The 25,001-nt window shown below is 35.5% G+C and overlaps 1 pseudogene; it reads right to left on the bottom strand.

The window, feature by feature from the left end:
• Positions 1–18,271: 18,271 nt before the first annotated feature.
• LOC116634220 lies at positions 18,272–18,342 on the bottom strand (annotated as a pseudogene).
• Positions 18,343–25,001: the final 6,659 nt, after the last annotated feature.

Here is a 25,001-nt window from a genome sequence, read left to right as displayed (position 1 = left end):
ATAGAATTACCATTCATCTAATTTTTCAGGTCCAAAACAGAAGCATGTCCTTGATTCCTATTCCTTCCCAACTACCTCTCTTCTAACAATTTACCATGTCCTGTCAACTTTATCTCAATTGACTCCAATTCATCCAGTGCCTTTACTATAATTAAGGATACCATCATTTTATTTTATTTTAAAGATTTTATTTATTTATTTGACAGAGAGAGAGGGAGAGAACACAAGCAGGGGAGCAGGAAAGGAAGAAGCAGGTTCTCCACTGAGCAGAGAGCCCAATTGGGGCTCGATCCCAGGACCCTGGAATCATGACCTGAGCCAAAGACAGACACTCAACCAAATAAGCCACCCAGGCATCCCAAGATACCATCATTTTAAAAAGGTCCCCAATTGTTCTCCTCCAGTCCATCCTTGCCTCTTGTAATTTGCTTCCTACACTGCAGTCAAAGTGACCTTTCCAAGATGTAAATCTAATCATCTCACTTCACTACTTAAACCTTCTCAGCTGCCTTTAGGTAAAGACTCTATGGCTTAACACGGAGCTTATAAGGCTGATAAGGTCCTTTAGGATGATTGCCTGCCTTCCAATCTCATTTCTTACCACTCTCTTTTGGGCCATTCTGAATTATATTCAGTTTTTAGAATAATGTCTTTCTCTTTCCCTAATCTCTTTGAAAAAATTCTTCCCTCTGGAATCCTCTTCCATCTGCTCTTTACCTGGCTAATTTATGAGAACATTTCAGGTCTCACTGGGATATTATTACTTTGCGTAGGATGACTTGTCTGATCCCTAATCCTAGTTTAGATGCCCCCTCTGGAGTAGTACTAACCCTACTTATTATTAGTACTTATTATAGCAAATTGTAATTGCTAATTGTAATTGCTTACTTACCTATATGTCAAACTCCAGTGCATTAGATGATACATTCCTAAGGCTGAAATTATCTTTGTTTTATTTGTCTAGCACTTAGCACACTGACAGGCAAATAATATGCCTAAATATTCACTAAATGCTAAACATTCAGTGACTGATTGACTGACTGAATGAATGAATGAACGAATAAACTGGAATAGATCTTGGCTAGGTATATTTACTGGGAGCGCAGTCTATCTAGAACCAGACTTTGCCAAACTGGGGCTATCATGGGCTAATATTAATATAAATCATCTTTTATAAATATTAAGAAGATTAGAATATTTTCAACAGATAGGATTGCTAAATATATATTTGAACTAATAGCAAAGAAATATTAATGGCAAAGTTCCTTTTACTAACAGATGCCATTCATATTGTTATGAACAGTTACTAAGTGCCAACAATGTGTGAGCCTCAAGGCAGAATGTTGTGTTAGACGAAGTTTCTGCTTGGGAAATAATTTTAATAGACAGACAATGTGCAAACACAGTACAAGCCTGGATTATGCTCAGCAAAAGGAGGAGCAACAAGACTCTCTAGTTTGCATGGAAGATTTGCCCCAGTTGGATGTTAAATTTAATATTTTAAAGAAAAATGTTTAGGAATATGTTCTGCTTGAAATTATGGGGGTTACCAGCCTGGGCCCAGGAGTCAGACAGATTTAAGTCCAATACTGATTCTTCTACTTACCACTTAGAAGAGAACTTTAATGATGTTGAACCTCAGTTTTCAAGGATGTAATGGGATAATAATAATAATATCTGCCTCAGTGTAATTTTATGTGTCACTTGGCTAGACTAAGGGATGCCCAGATAACTGGTCATTATTTCTGAGTGTATCTGTGAAGGTATTTCAGGATGAGATTAGCATTTGAATACGTAGACTGAGTAAAGCAGATTGTCCTCTCCAATGCAGGTGGGCATCATCCAATCCATTGAAGGCCTGAAGAGAACAAAAAGGAGGAAGGGCTAATTTACTCTCTCTTTGCTTGACTTGGGACATCCATATTCTCCTGCCCTTAGACATTGGAACTCCTGGTTCTTGGGCCTGTGAATTCTGGGACTTACACTAGTAGCCATCCCCCACCCCAGTTCTCAGGCCTATGGTCTCGTACTGAATTATACCACCAGCTTTCCTGGTTTTCTAGCTTGCAGATGGTATATCATGGGACTTCTTGGCCTCCATAACCACAAGAGCAAATTCTCATACTAAATCTCCTCTTATATATGTATATATATATCTTACTGGTTCTTTTTCTCTGGAGACCTTTGAAAAATAGTCTCATTGAGTTATTATTGTGAAGATTAAATGACATTAAATATATAATGTTCCTGGCATAATAACCAGTACATAGAAAGTGCTCAGTAAATATTAGATACTAAAATTCTTTAGTCCAACCTCATCAATTTCCAGATGATGAAACCAAGGCACCAAAGATATTAAATGAAATTACCTACAGTCTCACAGCTACTTAGTAAAAGGTAGAGAACTAGAAGCAATATTGTCAGATTCCTCATTCTCTCTCCTGATTGTTTGAATACAGTATGTGGATGCAAACTGAGGAGGCATCATAATACATGGCATCCATGGTGACAATATTCTTATGAAATATAAGCATTGTTTAATTTCTAACCACTATGCCCATCCTCTCCATTAGTTATGAGCAGGAATAAGGAGAAAAGAACATGGACAATTATGTACAAAAATAAAATTCCATGATCTGAAGAAAAAAATGATGGGATTAGAAGATTGTTAGCTGCATAGATTTGTTCTTTTGTGCTATAAGTATAGTAGCAAGGCAGTAAGTATGTATTTGATTAAGTGCAGTGCCAAGGTGGTATGTATATATTTGATCAGGAAAGAACTTACCATAAGCAAAGTGTATGGCAATTTCTGAATGAACCCAAATAGAAACTAGAAGTCTGCCTCTTATGAGACAGTGATCATAGTTTAGGGCTGCAGAAATGGCTGGAATTTGTGTAGCAGAGAGATGGGTTTGGGGTGTATATGTGGGTTATGCTCATGACTTTGAATAAGGGCTAGTCTTGACTCCTCAAGGTAAAAGTCAATGGAGCAGCAGACCACAACTTGTGCAAAGGGTTGAGAAGCAAACTGATGTAAGAGAGGTCACAGAGTACTGGGAGAAGGAGGTCAAACTATCTAAATTGGAGAGAACTTAATGCCTACCTCAAAATCCAGTGGAACTCCATTAGGGGACACTTTAGGAGAAAAACACACTATAGAGTAAGTGCCATGAACTAGAACTAGGGGTAAAACCCAAATAGACTCATCTTAACAAAGCATAAGAAATAGAAATTATCCAAACCAAAGCAGATTAAGAAAAAAGATTGTAAAAAATGTACAGAGACCCAGTAACTCGTGGGACAATAACAAGTGATCTAATACATTGTAATAGGATCCTCAATGGGAGAAGGGATGGTGAATGAGCAAAATATATTTTAAGAAATAATGGCCCAAAATTTCCTAAATTTGTCAAAAAACATTCAACCTAGGGATCCAGGAAGTGAATCCAAGTAGGATAAATACAAAAAAAGCCACACTAGGTACATAATTGTCAAACTGCTGAAAATCAAAGATAAAAAATCCTGCAGCTAGAGGTAAAAGAAAACAATAATGTATGGGAACAATGATGAGAATGGTGGCATGTTTCTTATCAGAAACAATAGAGGCCAAAAATAAGAGCACGATATCTTCAAAGTAACTAAATAACAAGAAAATGCCATCCAGAAAACTATCTACCATAAAAAGTGAAAGAATATTTTGCTAGAAGTTTTGTGCTACAAAAAAATGTTAAGAGTTTTTTTCAGGTTGAAGAAAAATAAAACAACATAATATGGGAACTGGAATTTACAGAAAGGAATGAAATGCACTGGAAATAATTATTTAGGTGAATGTAAACTACTTTTTCCATTTCTTGATTTCTTTAAAAGACAACTGAGGTTTAAGATGAAAATATCACATTTCCTGTGTAGTTTATAATATATGTAGAAGGAAAATGTATGACAACAATAACACAAAAGATAGGAGAGGAATAAATGGAATTATAGGATATGCTGTTCCAAATTTCTTATATTTCATTCAAAGTGCTGCAATACTATGTTTAAGTAGGCAACAATAAGTAAAGGATAGATATTGTAATTACAAGGATGACTACCAGAAATTTATATTAAGAGATAAATAATTAAAAAGTCAATAGGCAAAATTAGATAGAATACTAAAAATATTTAGTTAATCCTTCCAAAAGCAGGGAGACAGGAAGAAGAAAGGGACAAAAATCACACTGAACAATTATAAACCAAATAGACTTAAAACCAACCATATCAATAATTATACTAAATGGATGAACCTGGAGGGTATTATGCCAATTGAAATAAGCCAAACAGAGAAAGACAAATATAATATAATTTCACTTATACATGGACTCTAAAAAAAACAAACAAACGCCAAAACAAATGAGTAAACAAACATAAGCAGAATCATACCTATAAATGCAAAGAGAAGACTGATGGTTAACAGAGTGGGGGGATAGGTGAGGTGGGTGAGAGGGAATGGGACATACAGGCTTTTAGTTGTGGAATTAATGGGCCATGGGAATGGGGGCTGCAGTATGGTATTGTGGTGGAATTGTGTGGTGACAAATGGTGGTTACACTTATGGTGAGCATGGTATAGTGTATGGAGTTGAGTTGCTTTGTTGTATACCTAAAACTAGTGTAACACTGTGTGTTGACTGCACTCAGATAAAAAAATAATTATACTACCTGAAAATGAACTGAACACTACACTTTAAAGGCAGGGACTGTCAGACTGCATATAAAAACATAAAACCCAACTATGTGCTATCTGAAAAAGATTTGCTCCAAATATAGACTCAGAATTAAAAGGTGAAAAAATATGCTATACAAACACTATTCATAATTTAAAACTCTTAGAAAACCAGGAATAGAAGAGAACTTCCTTAATCTCATAAAAAGCATTCACTAAAAACCTACAGCAGGGGCACCTGGGTGGCTCAGTTGTTAAGCGTCTGCCTTCGGCTCAGGTCCTGATCCCAGCGTCCTGGGATCGAGCCCCCACATCGGGCTCCTTGCTCTGTGGGAGGTCTGTTTCTCCCTCTCCCACTCCCCCTGCTTATGTTCCCTCTCTCGCTGTATCTATCTCTGTCAAATGAATAAATAAAATCTTAAAAAAAAATAAAAACCTACAGCAAATATAGTTAATGGTGAAAAAATGAGTACTTTCCCTCTAAGATTGGGAACAAAGCAAGGGTATCTGTTCTCACTCCTTTTTAACATTGTACCAGATGTCCTATTCTATGCAACAAGGCAAGAATAAAAGGCATGTGTCTGTTGGCCATCTGTATGTCTTCTTTGGAAAAAATGTGTATTCATGTCTTCTGCCCATTTTTTTTATTGCATTATTCACTTTTTGGGTGTTGACTTTTATGGTTTTTTAAAAATATATTTTAGATACTAACCCTTCATCAAATATGTCATTTGCAAATATCTTCTCCCATTCCATAGGTTGTCTTTTAGTTTCATTGATTCTTTCACTGTGCAGAAGCCTTTTATTTTGACAAAGTCCAAATAGCTTATTTTTGCCTTTGTTTCCCTTGCCTCAGGAGACATATTTAAGTAAGAAATTGCTATGGCTGATGTCAAAGAGGTTACTGCCTGTGTTCTCCTCTAGGATTTTTTTTTTTTTTTAAGATTTATCTATCTTAGAGAGAGAGAGAGCGCGTGCACGGGGGGAGGGGCAGAGGGAGATGGAGAGAGAGAATCTCAAGCAGACTCTCTGCTGAGCATGGAGCCTACCACGGGGTTCAACCCTACGATCCTGAGATCATGACCTAAGCCGAAATCAAGAGTTGGATGCTTAATTGACTGAGCCACCCAGGTGCCCCTTCTTCTCCAGGATTTTAATGGTTTTGTGTCTCACATTTAGGCCTTTAATCTGTTTGAATTTATTTTTGTGTACGGTGTAAGAAAGTGGTCTAGTTTCATTCTTTTGCATGTAGCTGTCCAGGTTTCCCAACACCATTTGTTGAAGAGACTGTCTTTTTCCCATTGGATGTGGTATAAATACAATGGAATATTACTCAGCCATAAAAAAATGAAATCTTGCCATTTGCAATGACATGGATGGAGTATCATACTAAGTGAAACAAGCCAGTCAGAGAAAGACAAATATCATATGAATTCACTTGTATGTGGAATTTAAGAAATGAAACAAATGAGCATAGAGAAAAAAGAGAGACAGGCAAACCAAGAAACTGACTCAACTATAGAGAACAAACTGATGGTTACCAGAAGAGATGTGAGGGGGGGATGGGTTAAATAGGTGATGGGGATTAAGGAGCGCACTTGTTGTGATGAGCACCGGGTGTTCTATGGAAGTGTTGAATCGCTAAACTGTACACCTGAAACTAATATTACATTGTATGTTAACTAACTGGAATTTAAATTAAAACTTAAAACAATAAAAGGTATGCACATTGGAAAGGAAGAAGTAAATGTATGTTTAGTTGCCAATGACATCACTGGATTTTTAGGAAATCCTAAGAAATCTATAAAATAACTACTAGAACTAATATTTTTTGGAAGATTTCAGAATTTAATCTTGTTAAATGTAAAAAAATCTTGAAAAGGGAGAATTGAGTTGAAGCAACCTGATTTATGCTACCTGATTTTAAAACAATAAAAGTTGCAGTACTAGGACAATTAGGACAAGTAGATCATATGAATAGCAGATAGTGCAGGAAAAAAATTCACATGTATACAATAATTATATTTTGAAAAAGGTGCCAAGACAATTTTAATGGTGAAAGGATGATGCCAGAACAATTGTATAAATCAGTGGTTCTCAACCTGAGGCAATGCCCCACCAACTCCTGGTGGGTGGGGGAGTAGGAGACATTTGGCAATATCTGGAAACATTTTTGATTGCCACAATTGAGTAGGGGTACTACTGGCATCTAGTTGATAGAGGCCAGGAATGCTGCTAAACATCATACAATGACTAGGACAGCCTCCCACAAAAAAGTATTTTCTGACCCAAAATGTTGGACATCCTGGAATAAAGGATGGAGAGAAAAATGAGCCTCCATTCCTACCTCAAACTATGTATAAAAATAATCTGAAATGACTCATAGGCCTAAATGTGACAGCTAAAGTATAAACTTATGGAATAAAACATAGGAGAATATCTCCATATTAGAACAGGCAGATTTCTTAGGCAGGGCAAAAGAAAATTGATCAATTAGTCTTCATCAAAATTTAAAAGTTCTGCTCATCAAGAGATATTAGTAAGAAGATGAAGTAAAGCACAGGTTGCAAGAAAATATTTGCAATACATATGTACAACAAAGGACAAGTTTCCATAAGAAAAAAAATCAGTAAAGATGATAACCCATTAAAAATGTCCAAGTATATAAAATGACACTTCACAAAAGAACATACTGAATGGACAGTAAGCATGTAAATATAACTGTCATCAGTGAAATGCAAATTAAAACCACAATGAGATACCACTATCTAATCACCAAAATTGGTAAAATTAAAAAGATTAGTAGCATCACGGCAAAGTTGTCATGTTCTATGACAAATAGAACACTTGACATTACTGGGAAAAGTATAAAATGGCACAACCACTTTGGAAGATGATTGGTATTTTTAATAAACATCCATCTAGCGATTTCACTCATATGTTTTTACATAAAGCCAAAAGATATGTACAAGAATGTTTATAGAAGCTTTATTCATCATTGCTAAAAACTGAAGATCACCAAAATGTCTATCAATAGGAATTTGTAAATATTCATACAAGGGAATAAAACTCTAACAAATAAAGAATGAAATTCTGATGCACACAAAAATATGGATACATTTCAAAAACATATTGAGTGAAAGAACGTAGAGAAGTACATACTGTATAATTCCAATTATATAAGGTTTAAGAGAGTTAAACTAATCTATGGGGATAGAAATAAAAACAGTGGTTGCCAATGTGGAATGGGTAATGACTGGAAGTAGGCATTAAGAACTTTATAGGGTAATGAAAATATTCTATATCTTGATAGACTATTGGTTACATGTTGTATACATTTATCAAAACTCATTGAACTGTACATTTATAATCTGTGCATTTTACTCTGTGTAAATTTTACCTCTATAAAGAAAAAGCAAGTTCAGGGAAAACATTATTGATATACTACTATGTTCCATGGACCCTTGAAGGTAGTAGTGATACAGCATGAATAAAACAGGTAAAATTCTGACTTAATCAAGCATATGTTTATATTCACAGCATGACAAGAGCTAAAATCAAAGTGCAAATATGGCCTATGGTAGTGAAAAGGGTAGGTAATAAAATCAAATCAAGCAGGGTATGGGGATCACGAAGTACTACTTTGGTTTAGGAAACCAGGGATTATGGTAAAGCTTTATAATATCCAATGTTGGTGTAGTTACCATAAAATGGTATATCCATATTTCAAGTAAATCATTAGAATCATTCTGAAAATCAGCACAGCAATATGCAGCAAGAATCATGTCATTAAATTTGTTCATACCTTTAACACAACAATTCAATTTCTTGGAATATAAGGAAAAGGTTTAAAAAGAATACAAAGCTTCATGCATGAAATGTTTCTTGCAACGTTACTTATATTAAAAATGAAAAGTAACTTCATATTAAGCATTAGGAATTGGTTAAGTGAAATAGTGAATATTTAATCAATAAATATGCAGGCATTATAATTATGATTATAAAGATTATGCAGCAACATGGAAATCTTTAGGATACATTGTGTTTAAAACTGGAATGTGAGGGGCGCCTGGGTGGCTCAGTCGTTAAGCGTCTGCCTTCGGCTCAGGTCATGATCCTAGGGTCCTGGGATCAAGCCCCGCATCGGGCTCCCTGCTCTGTGGGAAGCCTGCTTCTCCCTCTCCCACTCCCCCTGCTTGTGTTCCCTCTCTTGCTGTGTCTCTCTCTGTCGGGTAAATAAATAAAATCTTTAAAAAAAAAATAAAAATAAAAATAAAACTGGAATGTGAAATTCTATATAAATTTTGATTAGGCTACAATAATATTACGCATGGACAAAGACTGAAGAGAAATAAGAATAAATCAAAAGCTTCCTGTTTGAATTAAGGGTTTTCCTTGTTAGGTTGAGATTATGGACAAATACTTCCTTTATTTTTGTTTAGTGTTAGGTTTGTGTTGCTATGATGTTTGTTTAATAAATATATGTGTATCATAAATATATGTGCTTTGAGAAGAAATAAAAAATGCTAAAGGCATGCTGATTTTGCAAACCATCATAAAATAGGTACTCAGGAATGTAAAGGATAAAGAGAATCAAAAGCCAATAATGTGATTATTTAGCCTCAGTGTTTGATGCCCTTTACATTTCTCTAAGTCTTTCTTGATTGCATTACCTCTATCATTTAGTGACAAGTTATTAAAATTATTTTTTTAACTAAAATTCTCTTTCTCCTTTGCTCTTGTTAATTTTAAACAGACAACTCTTGTTTTAGATGTACATTACGGTGGAGATAAAGTGTTCCCTCCACCTGGTGAGACCATCAACTACAAGTCCTTGATTCATGTTGATATAGGCATCTAATCTAGGTTGGCCAATTATTGGCGTATCTGTTGAAGCTGCACAACACACAGACTGTGTGTGCTCTAAGCAGGGCCAAACTTTTTACAGAGATTGATGCAGGTGCTGGGAGAGCACCTGCACCTCTTTCCTTTTGATGTCATGCAAGAACAACATGAGCCTGGAGTTGGGTAGGAGCAGCCATCTCTGCCTCCGCTTGGAGGGAGCCTGTGGTGAATAAAGTTAACATAGAGGAAAGTATAGCTGAGAGAATGAAAGAGATGTTTGATGACATCTTGCATTCAGCCTACTTCTAGACTTTTTGTTATGTGAGCCATTAGGTCGTACCTACCATCATTTTTTTGTTGTTGTTTATCCATAAGGTAGTTTGAGGGGTTTCTGCCATTTGCAACCAAAGGAGACCTAATACAACAGGACTGCTGTTTTAAGAAGCTTCCCAACCAGAGTTCTGGAAGGAGCCTGCAGGAGGTATTCAATGACCTTACAAAGCAGTAGGAGTTTGATTGACTTTTTGGAAGGCTGAAATACTGAACATACACATTCTCATCTTCAAATCTATTGGGGAAAATCAGATGGTTCCAGCAATCTCCTATAATTGCTTACTTGGCTAAATCACTAAGGACTACAGGGATTTGCTATTTTATGAAATTAAAAGAAGGAACAACAGGGGCTATTATCTAACTTCTGAAAAAGAAGAATGTCTGCAGATTCTTAGGGCCCAGCAGGAAAGAGGTTATAATCAGTCTATTAGTCTTGCAGTAGTTAAAAGTTGCATGCTTTGTGCCTTGCTATGGTTAGCATCAGCTATTTTCTAGTTTCTGCACAAGGAGATTTTCCACATTCTGTGGGAAAAGAGTTTAGGATCCCAAATGTTCATCTTTTAATTTAGGTCTCTTCAGGGAAGAAAAATAGCTATTCTATAACAGTGATTCCAAAGAAATGTTGGATCTGAAACTTCTGATTTGGGAGATCTGAAAGACTAAAAGTCATGGCAAAGGGTAGAGGTTAGAAGCAGACATCCTGCAGGGAAACCCTTAAGTTAGGCCATCCCATTTTTCAGTTTTAACAAGACAGCACTAAACAATGACTCAGTGGCATATTGAGTCTGAAAGGGAAATGTCAGGAAGTTAAGGATACTGTAGGGCTTCACAGGAAGGCAATCCACTAGGGTCTCCTTACGCACCATTTGCTGGGTGTCCTTCAAAGGCATGCCCCCAAATATGAATCCAAAAATTTGGGAAATAAAGAAAATACTCATGAGTTACTAAAACTACTCTTGGCAACCTTTTGTCATACTTTCTTTCAGTACTTTTACCTTTATATATGTTCTTCAGGTAGTTATAATAATCACAGTATACATACAGTTTATCATTTCACTTTTTCCCAACATTATAAGTATTTTACCATGTTGTTCATAATCTTTGTAATAAGCGTTTTTTAATGACTGTGTACTATTTTTATCTATAAAAGTAATTCTTATATTTTAGATGAAAAACCCTTTGAGAATTTAAGTGATGATGCTCCCGCTCTGGTGAGTCTCATCCCTCATTGTGTTCCAGAGTAACACAGGGGCTTGAAAAAGATTGCTGTCCAGACCTCATCCTCAGAAATTCAGATTTGCTTAATCAGGAGTGGGGCTACATAATCAGTATTAAAAAAATAAAAACCCCAGATGATTCTAATGCATATAGGATTGAGAACCACTGAATGTCCCCAAATACATATGTCCTCAAAATTTACTGTATAGCAGTGAGGTTCATGGATTCCTTGGGTTCAAAGACCCCAGATTGTCATCTATTTTATACAACACATCTTACACAATTATTACCTAATTTTTAGACATATTTTTCAGTGTTTTTCCATTATAAATAGCATAGCTGTGGACATGTGGATATATATAACATTTTTCAGAAGTAGGATTCCATGACAGTTTCGTGACTCTTTCTAACATCTTGCCAAGTTGTCTCGTCTTAGGGATCCTCTTAAAACTCTTTTCCTCTCACATATGTGCATATCAGGACTTAACCAAAGACTCAAGGGGCCCCTCTGCAGAGCTCTGGAGCTCTCTCTCTCTCTCTCCTATCTAGCTCCCTCATTTATACTTCTCTTTCCTACAAATTCTAGCCACTCTGGCCTCTCCAAACTTCAACCTCTGCCTCCCCAACTTAGTAGGACCAAAGGGCTCTGTTTGGGTTTCCCTCTCTTTGTGAAACATGCAGCATGAAAACTGTCTCTAGACAGTAATCTGGTGCAATAGTGCATGTTTTCCTTCTCTTGGGATCATAGTCCTGTGTTGTTCCTTGTCCAGTCTGAAAACCACAGTTTCATGTATTTTTTTTCTGGTATTCTAATGTTTAAAGTGAATAAAGTAAACCTTTTCCTTCTCTTACTTCATCTTGGCTAGAAACAGAAACTAGTCCATTTATATTTAATGTCATTACTAATACATTTGGATTTATTTCTACAATTTATTCTGTACTTCCATTACTTCTCTTTGTTGTTTTTTCCCTTTCTCTCCCTTCTTGATAGTGTGCTTCCACTATCTTCTAGGAAGCCCTGTAAGAAGTCCTCAGAGACCACTTTTGGCAGGGTGTATAGGGGTTATGAATACCTGTAAGTAGGTGGCCCCGTGGTTTATAAAAAGAGTACACTGCAAATAAAAAATTGAAAACCAATTACCACAATTATCATAAAAATTATTTGTGACAAATTATCTAGTTAATTAGATAGCTAGTTCTACTTAGCCATTTAATATTTACTGAACACATGGATACCAGGAACAATGCCAATTTGTGTTATTTCTTTCAGGGAGCTCATCTCTGAAGTAGGCTTCAAGGACCTAGTCTGACAGTTGAAATTTTCAGGCATTTTCTTTAGTCTGTTACATTGGTTTTCAGTGATCATATCTACCCTATACTGAAATTATATACATATAATTTCAGATATGTCTATATCTGTTTCCTTTACTAGGCTTGATGGATGAAAGGGTAGAGATTTAGGTACCAGCATGTGGTAAGTGCTAAAAATGTATTTCATTAATTGAATTACACAGAACTGTGGAAGTCAAGTTGTGGAACTATTATCAAAAGGGAAAGCTTAGTTTCCTCCCCCAATTTTCCAGGCAAAAAGTTGACCCTGCTTTTGTTTCATGATTTCATGATTTGTGGGCCCATTGAAATCTAGAGCTTTACAAATACTAATATGACTGCATCCATATCATCTCTGTTGAATGTAATTCTATACTATTTATAAATCTATTGTTATTTAGATGAACATTGACTTCTCTCTTTATAGATCTGGCCTGTTATTATCAAGTGCAGCTCAAGCACCTACATCAGTATCAACTGCAGTGTTTTTTTTTTTTAATTTTTTTTATTGTTATATTAATCCCCATACTGCAGTGCTTTTTTTTTTTTAATTTTTTTATTGTTATGTTAATCCCCATACTGCAGTGCTTTTTAAAAACAGATTTTTCTGATCTACACCAAAGAACTATGCAGTCAGAATCTTTAGGGAGAACTGTCTGGAATTTACATTTTAAACAAGTATCCCAGGTGATTCTATGGTTTAATAAATATTGGCCTAGGCTTCTGATCCTGATTTATCAAGGAAAATAACTCATATTTTTTGCTGGGGAAGGCGTTCCCACCAACTCTGTTCTGTGTCCTGTTCCTTCTATCCCAGCCATAACATTGGTAGAAGGCTCTCCTAGAATACTAATGATTTATCCATTTATGAGTAAGTTCATTTCAGAACCCACCCCCTATATACTACTAGCAAATCAATCTTAATTAAGAATGTCGAAAGAAAATGAGGAGCAGTTGTAGGTTCAGCAGCTAAGTGCTTTTCTTATTGAGACTAAACTCCCAGGTGTTTTACAGGACTCTTTAGCATACATGAGCCAGAAGTCTTTGTTTGCCATGACCATAGCTCAGCTCAGTTCTCAGAGATAGCCTACAATGCAGCCAGAAACTAAAGAACACCTCTCTTTTGCTTTATTTCTGTGGGCCAACTTGGGCCAACTCTGTGGATGAAACCCTAGATTTAGTCTGAATAGGCCCTGCATAAAATGAAGGCTAGCTGTGTGCTAAACTGGAATTTGCACTGGATTCATGTCTTGGCTATATCACTTACTGGTTTTATGACCTTGGGCAAGTTTGTTACTTTAACTTGGTTTTAACCAAGTTTCAAAATGTGTTTTTCCTTATTTTTTAAAACACCTGGCTAGGTGTTTTAAATATCTGAAAAATAAATATAATCACGCTTTACCTGTTTTACCAGACTATCATCACAATCCAGGAGATAATACCTCATTGTGGTTCCTAGTATTTCAGAGTTCAAGCAAAGAAAATTTCTTCTTATGATCTTGATGTTTTATATCCCTAAATATATCTGTCCCTATCCTATGCTCCTACTGCTCTATATCTTAGATGCATGATGAAGTGTTATGCACTCCATTAAGCTAAATGCTTTAAGCCAGTAATGATTCATTCATGCATTTGTTCATTAATTTTATAAATATTTATTGACTACCTACTAGTAATACATACATGTGTATATAATTTTGTGTATATATACATATATACATATATATATATACGCACACATATGTGTGTGTGTATTTGGTATGACTGAGTAAAAAATTTTTGATTAAGCATAAATCCAATCTGTCAAGAGTCTAGGTGTTAGCAATGACTTCATGGCTGAGTGAGGACATGTGGAAATGCTACAGAAGTTGGCCCGAGGAAAGGTTATGTACAGCAAGAACGATAAAGCATTTGTTAGAACAACAAAGCATTCATCAAATTCAAGTTATGCTCAAGGCAAAAACATGCTTGAGTGATGAATGACAGCCTATCAATCAAAGTAAGTTCCAATGTCCAGGATAGGAAGGAGGGAAATTTTCAGCACTTTCTCTCCACATCAGACCTGCCTCTTCTGTCCACCATCTTCTTTGCTAAATTACCTGCTTGCCTCTTAAGAAATGAAGAGTTGTGACCTAATTCATGGTGGTGTTTCAAGGGATGAACCTTTGTTCTACTTTCTGTTTCCTGCTTTGAAGTGATAAGCAGGTCTAAACAGAGCCTGGCTCTTGGGTCTGGCTAGGCAAACTAAACTCTCATTTCTACCTCTTCCACACATGTAGCTATTTGGATAAGTTAAAGCAGAGTCTGATTTGCAGACCTAGTAATTTCTTTTCCCTTCAATCCCTCAACTTCATTATTCATGGTGTGCTAGAGGTGGCGAGATACGAAGATTTAGATTTGGGGGAACTAGTACCTTGCAATCTTCGAGCCTAAGTAATGTGGAATCTGCCTTTTACCAGTGTTTGTACAAATTCAGGTGTGTGGTATAAGAGGAAATCTTATTAATAATCACAGCCAAATGCCAAAAGGCTCTCAGTTACCTATCTGGGTTATAAAAATCCTCAGTTAGGAACAAAAAATACAGTATATATTGACTGACAGAATGTTTGAGCTGGATATAATCTAGTCCATTGCTCTTCACTCCTTTGGGCCTTAAATCCTTTGAAAATCTCATGAAGTCTATTCCCCTAAAATTTTTCATATAGTGTCAGGACATTCCTATACCCCTCAAAACTGTATACATAGATCCATGAACACACCTCCTACTCTTGTCCAATCTCACCATTTCATAAAGAAAGCGATTCCAGATTCATACATTCACAAATATTTATTGATCATCACCTATGTACCTACTATTTTGCTAGTTGCAGCAAATATCAGCATAAATAATTTCTGCTTTCTTTCCTCAGGAAATTCTCCAAAGTTGAAGTAAATTGCCTAAGATGATAAAGACAGTAAGTGGTAACATGGAGTCTTCTAACTCTAAATCCAATCTCAGAGTTAAACAAGACTGGGAGAAAGGAGAGGTCTAGCAGATAGTATTTTAGCAGATAGAGTAAAACTTTGGAGAAAATCAGCAAAGGCATTTAGGTCTGGACATGTGGGAAGATTTCTATGAGGGGGTTAGATTTATCAGAAGTATATTCCCCAATTGGGAGATGAATATACTCTAAAACTGACTTATGTTGATGGTTGCACCACTTAGTAAAGTTGCTAAAAATCATTCAATTGTACACTTGAAATAGGCGAATTTTATAATATGTGAAATATAATTCAAAAAAGGTGTTAAAATATGTTTTTTGAGCTTTGACATGTAAAGAGCTTGGAAGTTGTCACTCCCATGTTCACAAGAAGAAAAACACTGAACAAGCTGAAAAGCAATCACTTCTCTTAGATCCATCAAAGAACTGAAGTTACAGAGCAAACTGCCACACCCAAATCTGGAAAGACTGGTGAATACAGAGAATCACAGCTGAAATCAGTTTATCTGAGGCAGAATGCACTGGAGCCATAAACTGGTAGGAACACTCACATGATAATTTTGATGAATTTCTGGAGACTGGGTATGGACTAGCTAGAGAGTTAAAAACTCCTCTGGGCCCAGTGTTAGAGAGACCCCTCACATGTTCATGGGTTTTACCTCTAGCAATCTCACCAGATTCTTGCCTTGAAGATGAGAGAAAAATTCCCTTCTGTGTTTAGACCAGGGGGAGAGAAAAAGTAATCATTTTGAAATATTCTCAGAGCTTCTCTATAACAAAAGCATGCCCTTCAAGGGAAACTACATTACCAGAGTCTTATCTGACCTAAAGATGGGGCACTTGGCCACATCCAGCTCCCTCCAAACTTCCTATTACTGGTAAGGGGGAAAGGAGAAGAAAAAAAAAAGGTAAGAAGCATGACTGAAGCCCAGGAACCTAGGCCTACTAGAAAAATGAGATTTCATCATAAGATTGTAGAAAATGTTTCCTCCACAATACCTTACCATCACATCAACAGGATTCCAATATAGTATCAGTAGATTATAACTGAGAGACCTATAAGACACAGACTCAATTTAAGAAGACCTTACTTAGTTAAATACAAAGACAAGGGGGAATAAAAACAAAACAAAACAAACAAAAAACCAAAAAAACAAACACATGATAACTAGAAGAAACTGAAGCCTATGGCAGCTACAGCTACAGCAAACATTAAATATAGCCTATCTCCTAGGAGGCAGATTATCATAAAACCTCACCAAAAGCCAAATTATCTGCTCCTATCACCCAATATATCATATCTGGTTTTCACCAAAAATCTGCCAGGTGTTTTAAAAAATAAGGAAAAACACATTTTGAAAAGAAAAGAAAATATCAGGAACAGACTCAGATACGGCACAGATTTTGGAATTATTATGTAGGGAATTTCAAATAACTATGATTAATATTTTAAAGACTCCAAAGGAAAAAAGTAAATAACATATTAGAACAGATGAATAATGTAAGCAAAGAGATAGAAACTCTAACAAAGAATCAAAAGTAAATGCTAGAAAACAAAATCTATAAAAGAAATGAAAAATGCCTTTAATAGGCTCATTAAGAGAGTGGACACTGCCAAGGAAAGAATCCGTGACCTTGAAGACATGTCAGTAGAAATATTCCAAACTGAGAGCCAGAGAGAAAAGAATAATTTTTTTAAAAAGAAACATAATATCCAAGAACTGTGGGACAATTAGAGAAGGGGTAACATAGATATAATTGGAATATGGCAAAGAGAGGAAAGAAAGGAATAGAAGAAATGTTTGAAATGACAATGGCTATACATTTTTTAAAATTAATGATACCAAACCATAGATCCAAGAAGCTCATAGAATATCAAATAAGATTAATATCAAAAGATAACTACATCTATACATATCATATTCAAACTTCAGAAACCAAAAACAAAGAGAAAATCTTGAAAGAAGCCAGAGAAAAAATAACATTTTACCCATGAGGAACAAATATAAGAATGACAGACTTCTAGTCAAGGACCATGCAAATAAAATAGGAGTAAAGTGATACATTTAAAGTTTTTAGAGAAAAACTACCAACACAAAATAAAAAAAATTGTATCCAGTGAAATCATTCAAGTGTGAAGGAGAAATAAAGACTTTCTCAGACAAACAAAAGCTGAGGGACTCACCATTACACCTATCCTACAAGATTTATTAAGAGTTCTTCAGAGAAAAACAAAATGATACAGTTCTAAAACTCAGATCTACATAAAGAAAGGAAAAACATCTGAGAAGAAATAAATGAAGGTAAAGGAAATTATTTTATTTTCTAATACTTTTTTTATTATTGAAGTATAATTGACATACAACTTTCTAATTCTTAATTGATCTAATAGATTATTATTTATTCAAAGCAATGATAGCAACAATGTTTTGGGTGATTATAGGATTTGGATAGGTGAAATGAATGAAGGCAATGTTATAAGGGATAGGATGGAAGAGTTGGAAATACCTTGTTATAAGGTAGCTGCACTATCTGTGAAGTAGTATAGTGTTACTTGAAAGTAGAATTAGGTTATTTGTAAATGTATATTGCAAACTCTAGGGTAACCTCTAAAAAATTTAATACAGTCTAATTGATATGCTAAAAGAGGAGAGAAAATGAAATTAAAAATGTTCAATTAAAACCATAGGGGGCAGACAAAGAAGGGAAAACAAGAAAACAAGAGTGGAAAGAATAGAAAAGAGTTACAAATATGACAGATATTAATCCAACTATATCAGTAAGTACTTAAAATGTGAATATACTAATTAAAAGACAGAAATTGTTAAAACAGATTAAAAAATACCCAATTATATGTTTACTACAAGAAGTTCATTATAGATATAAATATGTAGACAGATTACACTTGATCTTAGCCAAAAGGCCGAGAAGCGATATATGTAGACAGATTAAAAAGTAAAGGAAAGGAGAAAGATATACCATTTTAACACTAATGAATGAAAACTGATACAGTTATTTTCAGACAAAGCAGACTTCAGAAAAAGAAAAATTATCAGATAATAAACGGTATTGTATAATGAATAAAGGGGTCAAATCTATAAGAAGATATCAAAATCTTTAATGTATATGCACCTAACAACACAGTATCAAAATACAAGAGGCAAAAACCAATAGAACTGCAAGGAGAAATAGACAAATCCACTATTGTAGTTGAAGACTTCAACACCCCTTTCTCAGTAATTGACATATCCTGCAGTCAGAAAAGCAGTAGAATACAGTTGAACAAAACAGTATCATCAATCAATTAGATCAAATTGACATGTATAGAAGACTTCACAAAACAACAGCAGACTCAAACTCACACAGAACATTCATCAAGATAAACTACATTCCGGATGATAAAACACATCTTAACAAATTTAAAATAGAAGTCAAATAAAGTATGCTCTCAGACCACAGTGTACAGAAAGATAAAAATCCCATAATAACTGGAGATTAAACAACACATTTCAAGTGGATGAAAGAAGTCACAAAAGAAATTTTTAAAATATTTCAAACTAAATAACAAAATATGTGGGATACAGCAAAAGCAATGCTTACAGGGAAATTTATGGCATTGAATAATTGTACTAAGAAAGAAGATCTAAAACGAGTAAGTTTCCACCTAAGGAAACTAGAGCAGTTTAAGTGAAAGCAAGCAGATGAGAAAAAAATGAGAAGAAATCATTGAATTCAAAAACCAGAAATCAAAGAAACCAAAAGTTGCTTCTTTGAAAAGATCAACAAACTAATAAAACTTAGTTAATCTAACCAAGAAAAAAAGAGAGGAGACACAAATAAGCACACAAAAAGGTACTCATCATCACATGTGATCAGTGAATTTTAAATTGAAACAATAATGGGATACCACTTCCAATTCCAAAATAGTGGCAACACCAAATGCTGGGAAGGATGTGAAACAACAGGAACTCTCAGTCATTGTTGGAGGGAATGGAAAGTGGTTCAGCGCTTGGGCAGACAGTTTGGCAGTTTCATACAAAGCTAAACATAGGCTTACTATATGATCCAACAATTGCACTTGTAGGTATTTGCTGAAATAAGTTGAACACATGTGCACGCAAAACCCTGTACATAAATATTTGTAGCAGCTTTATTTATAATTGTCCCAAACCAGAAACACAACAACAACACAAGAATAAAAGAGGACTCATAGATAAGAAATGAAAGAAGAGATATTAAAACTGATACCACAGAAATACAAAGGATCATAAAAGATGACTATGAATAATTATATTTCAACAAATTGGACAACCTAGAAAAAATGGATAAATTCCTAGAAACATACAACCTACCAGACTGAATTATGAAGAAATAGAAAATCTGAACCGACTGATTACTAGTAAGGAGATTGAATCAGTAATCAAAAATCTCTCAATAAACAAAAGTCTAGGACCAGATTGCTTCACTGGTGAATTCTACCAAACACTCAACAAAGAATTAATATCAATATCAATAATTCTCAAAATAGAAGAAAAAAATAGAAGAGGAGAGACCTTTTTCAAACTCATTTTATGAAGCCAGCATTACCCTGACGCCAAAGCCAGACAAGGATGCCACAAGAAGAAATTATACACCAATATCCCTGATGAACATAGATGCAAAATTTCTCAGCAAAATAAAGCAAACCAAATTCAATAATAAATTTAAAGGATCATACACAATCATCAAGTGGGATATGGTCCAAGGATGCAAGGTTGGTTCAACATCTGCAAATCAACCAATGTGGTATTACCACGTTAACAAAATGAAGGGTAAAATCATATGATCAATTCAATCAATGCAGAAAAAGCATTTGACAAAATTCAACATCCATTTATGATAAAAACTCTCAAAAAAGTGGGCTTAGTGGGAATATCACTCAACCTAATAAAGGCCATATATGACAAACCCACAGCTAACATCATACTCCATGATGAAAGGCTGAAAGTTTTTCCTCTAAGATCAGGAATAAGACAAGGATGCCCACTCTCCCCACTTTTATTCAGCATAGTATTGAATAGGAAGAGCCAGTGGACAAGTGCCCCAGCTTCCTGTCCTTTGGCTGGAGAAATCTGGGAAGTATTTTATACATGTATCACAATCCCAGTAAAACTGAGATTCCAATGCTCCCAATAGTGACCTTGACAAGACACTCTTATACTGATTTTTTCTCTTCCCTACTTCACTCTCACCACTCCCTCATTCCTGATTCTTCAGATCACGTCCTAAATAAACTACTGGAACTCTGGTTCTTATTTCTGGCTCTGCTTTCAGGGGCAATTAAACTAAATAACATTTGTTTCACTAAGATATCTTTAAGACACATGGCAATAGTTATGTTTCCTGAAATCATTACCCATTACAACCATATCACAGAAAATTCTTTAGGGACATAGAAGCATGAATTGGGGCCATATCCTAATACATTCTAGAGGAATATTTTTCAGGGTTTGTTTTATAAACATTTCAATAAACACTTCATGCAAAGCAGTACTTAATAAACACTCATGTCCTGACCAAACAGTTTTCTCCTTCTGTTGTGGGATCTATAAAAGCAAGAGGCGTGAAAAGAAAATCAGCAAAGCACTTTATGACAACCATACCAGTGAGCCAGTAACTCAAAGAAAGGTAATTATTAGAATCATCAGTAAGTGTTCTCAGCCCTGATGAAAGTTTTTCCTTGGGGAAGTTCCTGGTGGTAGTTATTCACACAAATTATTTCTCAGGAGCCCACAGCAGACTGACTAGACTAATTTTCAATTAAACTGCTATCCAAGTGATGGAAAAGTGAGAGACGTTTTTTAAAGAGAGCAGTTCCCTATCTGATAAATAACTACCTGCCATAGTATGAAATTTAATAGTAGTTGTGGCATTGTATGTCAAAAAGTAAATTGCAGTGTATGAAGTTAACAAATTCTCAGTGTGGATGCTGCCAACTTACTCTTTTCTAGAAGCATCAAGCAGTGGCAGATCATGAAAAAACACTACATCAGCTGTTCCATATTAGATTATAGACACATCTAAATTAAGGCAGGTTGCCTTAGCGAGAATTATGAGTGAGGTGTCTGTTTTGGTTTTCTCTACACTTATGTGTACTAGCATGTTACTGGTGGACTGGTGGACATTAAAGTGAAATTTAATAACAAAATCATAGGCATCTGTGAATATAACTGATACACTTAGTATGTATTTTCATAGCTTATTTTGTTTGTGTACATTTAATGGAACCTAATATATCATAATAATATATTGATATGATTATTTTAAAAGGCTATGATTTCCTTGAGGACAGACTATGCTTTCATATTTCTTGTCCTCTTAATGTTTGAATAAATAAATGGAATATGTTTTATCACATTTTTGATCACATATGGTAAACATCTGTTTTTGCTGGCCTGGCATCCCTTCCCTCTTCTCCTGGTAATGCCACTTTCATTATTCTATAGAAAATACCCCTTCTTTACTCTGTGTTCACTTAGTTCTGGGCCTGGAGTGGGGTGGGGTGGAAACATGACTTTAACTCCAACTCCAAGACCTGGCAAAACTGTATATTCCCTTCTTTGGGGCCAGTGATTCAAGGATAGGTATGTGAACAAAGTTGGTTCAATTAGAGTGAGTCTTGGGACTTTTGCTGGACTCACTGGAAAAGTGGCACCTACTCCAGAAATTGGTGCTTATTCTACTCTGTGGTAGACTTCTCATTTATGTGAGCCAATAGATTCCCAGTTACTTGACCAGTTTGAGTTGAGTTTGTATCTTTTGACTCCTGCTGTCCTATTTCCTCCAAGATTTTATAAAAATCTTCCAGATAAGAATCCAGTGGTGTCCTGTGATGGTGAAATAGTCAGGTGGGACTAATTAGTCTTAGCCATATTTTCCCCAGAAGTTTGGTGGAATGGACTGATAAACAAATGAATAAGAGGAGAGAGAGAGACAGAAAGAGAGAAAGAGAGAGAGAGGAAAACTGCAAAACATCCCAAAACATAAAACCTAAAAACCTGATCATTTAATCATATGTTCCTACATCTATCATTTCACATGGAGCTCTTAGAGGCCAAGTCATCTTCTTAGGCTTAACATGGGACTGAAATACTAAGTTTCTTGAACTACTTCAGAAGGTTAAATTACATGTGGCCCAGCATTTTCTAGGTCAACAAGCCAAGTTATGTATTCTACTGGCTAGAAAATGGAAGGCTGACACTTTCCAGGGCTTATCTCAACTCCACCTTAGACAAGAGCTTAGAGAAATTAGTCGTTTTTGATGCTGAATTTCCTCATCTATAAAGGGGGAAGATTTATTTGTTGTGGGTATAGCAAGGAACACAAGGCTGAATAAGACAGTCCTTTTGGTGTTAAAACTCTAGTGGTGATTTCATTTTCATTACTTTATTAAGGAGTGTGAACAAAGAAAAAAATACTGAAGACCTTAGTGAAAAGCCTCAGGGCTTTGCCTCAGAATTGACTAGATATTCTAAGATACAATTACAAGTAGTGGCATTATGTTCCACTGTTTAGAGAGAGTGAGGATATATAATAAAGTTCTGAGGGAAGGGAATACAGGTCAGTTTTAAATGTGACAAAGGATTTTGGGTCAGTGAAGTCAGTCAGTCTTGCCTGGAGAAGTAATCAATAGAAGAGGCACAAGAAGAGTTGGAAGATCTCTACACTGGTCAGTATTAGATTTGGAAAACATAATTTTAGGATTTAGAGCCACAGACAGTTGGCTTTTTTGGAATGTTTTGAAAACAGGGTTAAAATCTCACCCTTCTAGAAACAGCCTACCTATGGAAATTGGGAAAGACATAAAACCTTGGTTTCTGTAAAGTGAAAATAAAAATAAATTTTCATCATATGGTTGTTAAAATAAATGATAAGATGATCGGGCGCCTGGGTGGCTCAGTCGTTAAGCGTCTGCCTTCGGCTCAGGTCATGATCCCAGGGTCCTGGGATCGAGCCCCGCATTGGGTTCCCTGCTGAGCAGGGAGCCTGCTTCTCCCTCTCTCTCTGCCTGCCGCTCCCCCTGCTTGTATTCTCTCTCTTTCTCTCTCTGTCAAAATAAATAAAATCTTTAAAAAAATGATAGGATGATCATCATTATAGTTAACAGTAACTCTATTTAATATCTAACGTGGGACACACACTGTGCTAAGTGCTAGCATATGATCTCATTTAGTTCCCTGATGAAGCAGGGCTACAATTATTTACATTTTACAGATCGGGAAAATGGGGTAGGAGGAGGGGGCTGCACAGAGAGCTAATGTACCTTGCTTAAGTCCCACAGCTAGTAAGTGACAAAACAGGATTTTCACTGAGGCAGTTTACTCCAGGATTTTATAAGGATTTTAAGAGTGTCTCTATATTGCTTTTCTCCCAGAGCAGAGAGTAACAACTTAATCAGAATTGAAGGTGAATCATGCACTTACTCAAACTAGGAAAGATGACTGAAGATTACCCAAATAGGCATAAAATCTAGTAGATAGGTAACTTGTCGCTGGCTCCATTTTCATAAATGTAGTGTTGATTCAAGGTTTTGGTGCCTTGCTCTAGATCCAATGCTAGATCTATTTTTCTTCCTTTATCTGTGCTGTCTTTTCAACCTGACTCTCTGAAATGGTAACTCCTTCATTTCTTGCTTTAGTTTGAGGCAGAATGGGGAACAAATCTACACAGCAACATTTATTTAACATTCTCCAATTTTCTTAAATTATGGTGACTACAAAAGTCACTATCTTAAATCACCAGTTTACTGGGATTTTTCTCTGCATCCAGCAAAAAAGCCTGGACATTGGATACTGACTCCATGCTTGCATGGACTATGACTCATCCAACGCCTTTCCTGTTAAATGGATAAAAAAAAGATGGCCTAGATCTGCAGTTTCAAAACCTCTTGAGATTCTGAAGCCTTTAAAGTACTAAAGATAAGATTAACAAGGGAGAGAGTCTTACCAGATAGTAAATATATTCTAAAGTAATAATAGTTACATCACAAGGTATAGGAAGAGACACAGATCAATGGAAAAGAATACAAAGTCCAGAAATGCTTATCTTCATTTATAATAAAAATAATTTCTTTTATTACGCTGATAAGACAGTTTTTTCACCTGGTAAAGATCAAAAGCTTATCACACTATGATGGTGAGATTGTGAGAAAACAGCTATTCTCATACACTGATGATGGGAGTGTAAATTGTCCTATGGAGGATGATTTGGCAATAACCATCAGAATTATAAAACGTATAACCTTTAATCTGGTAATTCCACTTCTAGGAATTTATCCTATGTGTGGGGGGATTAACATTTATTTACGTACTGATATGAAGGGATCTCCAATATGTATTGTTAAGCGGAAAAAAAAAAGAGGCAAAACAGGTTATATGGGTATACTATCATGCATAAAATATATTTGGAAAAATACACAAAAGCTGAATCCGAGGAGAGGAACTGAATGGCTGAAGGACACAGATGGGAAGGAGGCTTTTAACTATTTACCATATTTATATTTTGTATTTTTAACCATATGAAGTTATTCTTTTCAATAAATAAATAAAATTTATT

This window comes from Phoca vitulina, unplaced genomic scaffold, assembly GCF_004348235.1.
Source record: "Phoca vitulina isolate PV1807 unplaced genomic scaffold, GSC_HSeal_1.0 scaffold8, whole genome shotgun sequence".
NCBI classification, from domain to species: domain Eukaryota; kingdom Metazoa; phylum Chordata; class Mammalia; order Carnivora; family Phocidae; genus Phoca; species Phoca vitulina.
The sequence above is the reverse complement of the archived record's forward strand: the minus strand, read 5'-3'. Positions and strand labels throughout refer to the sequence as shown.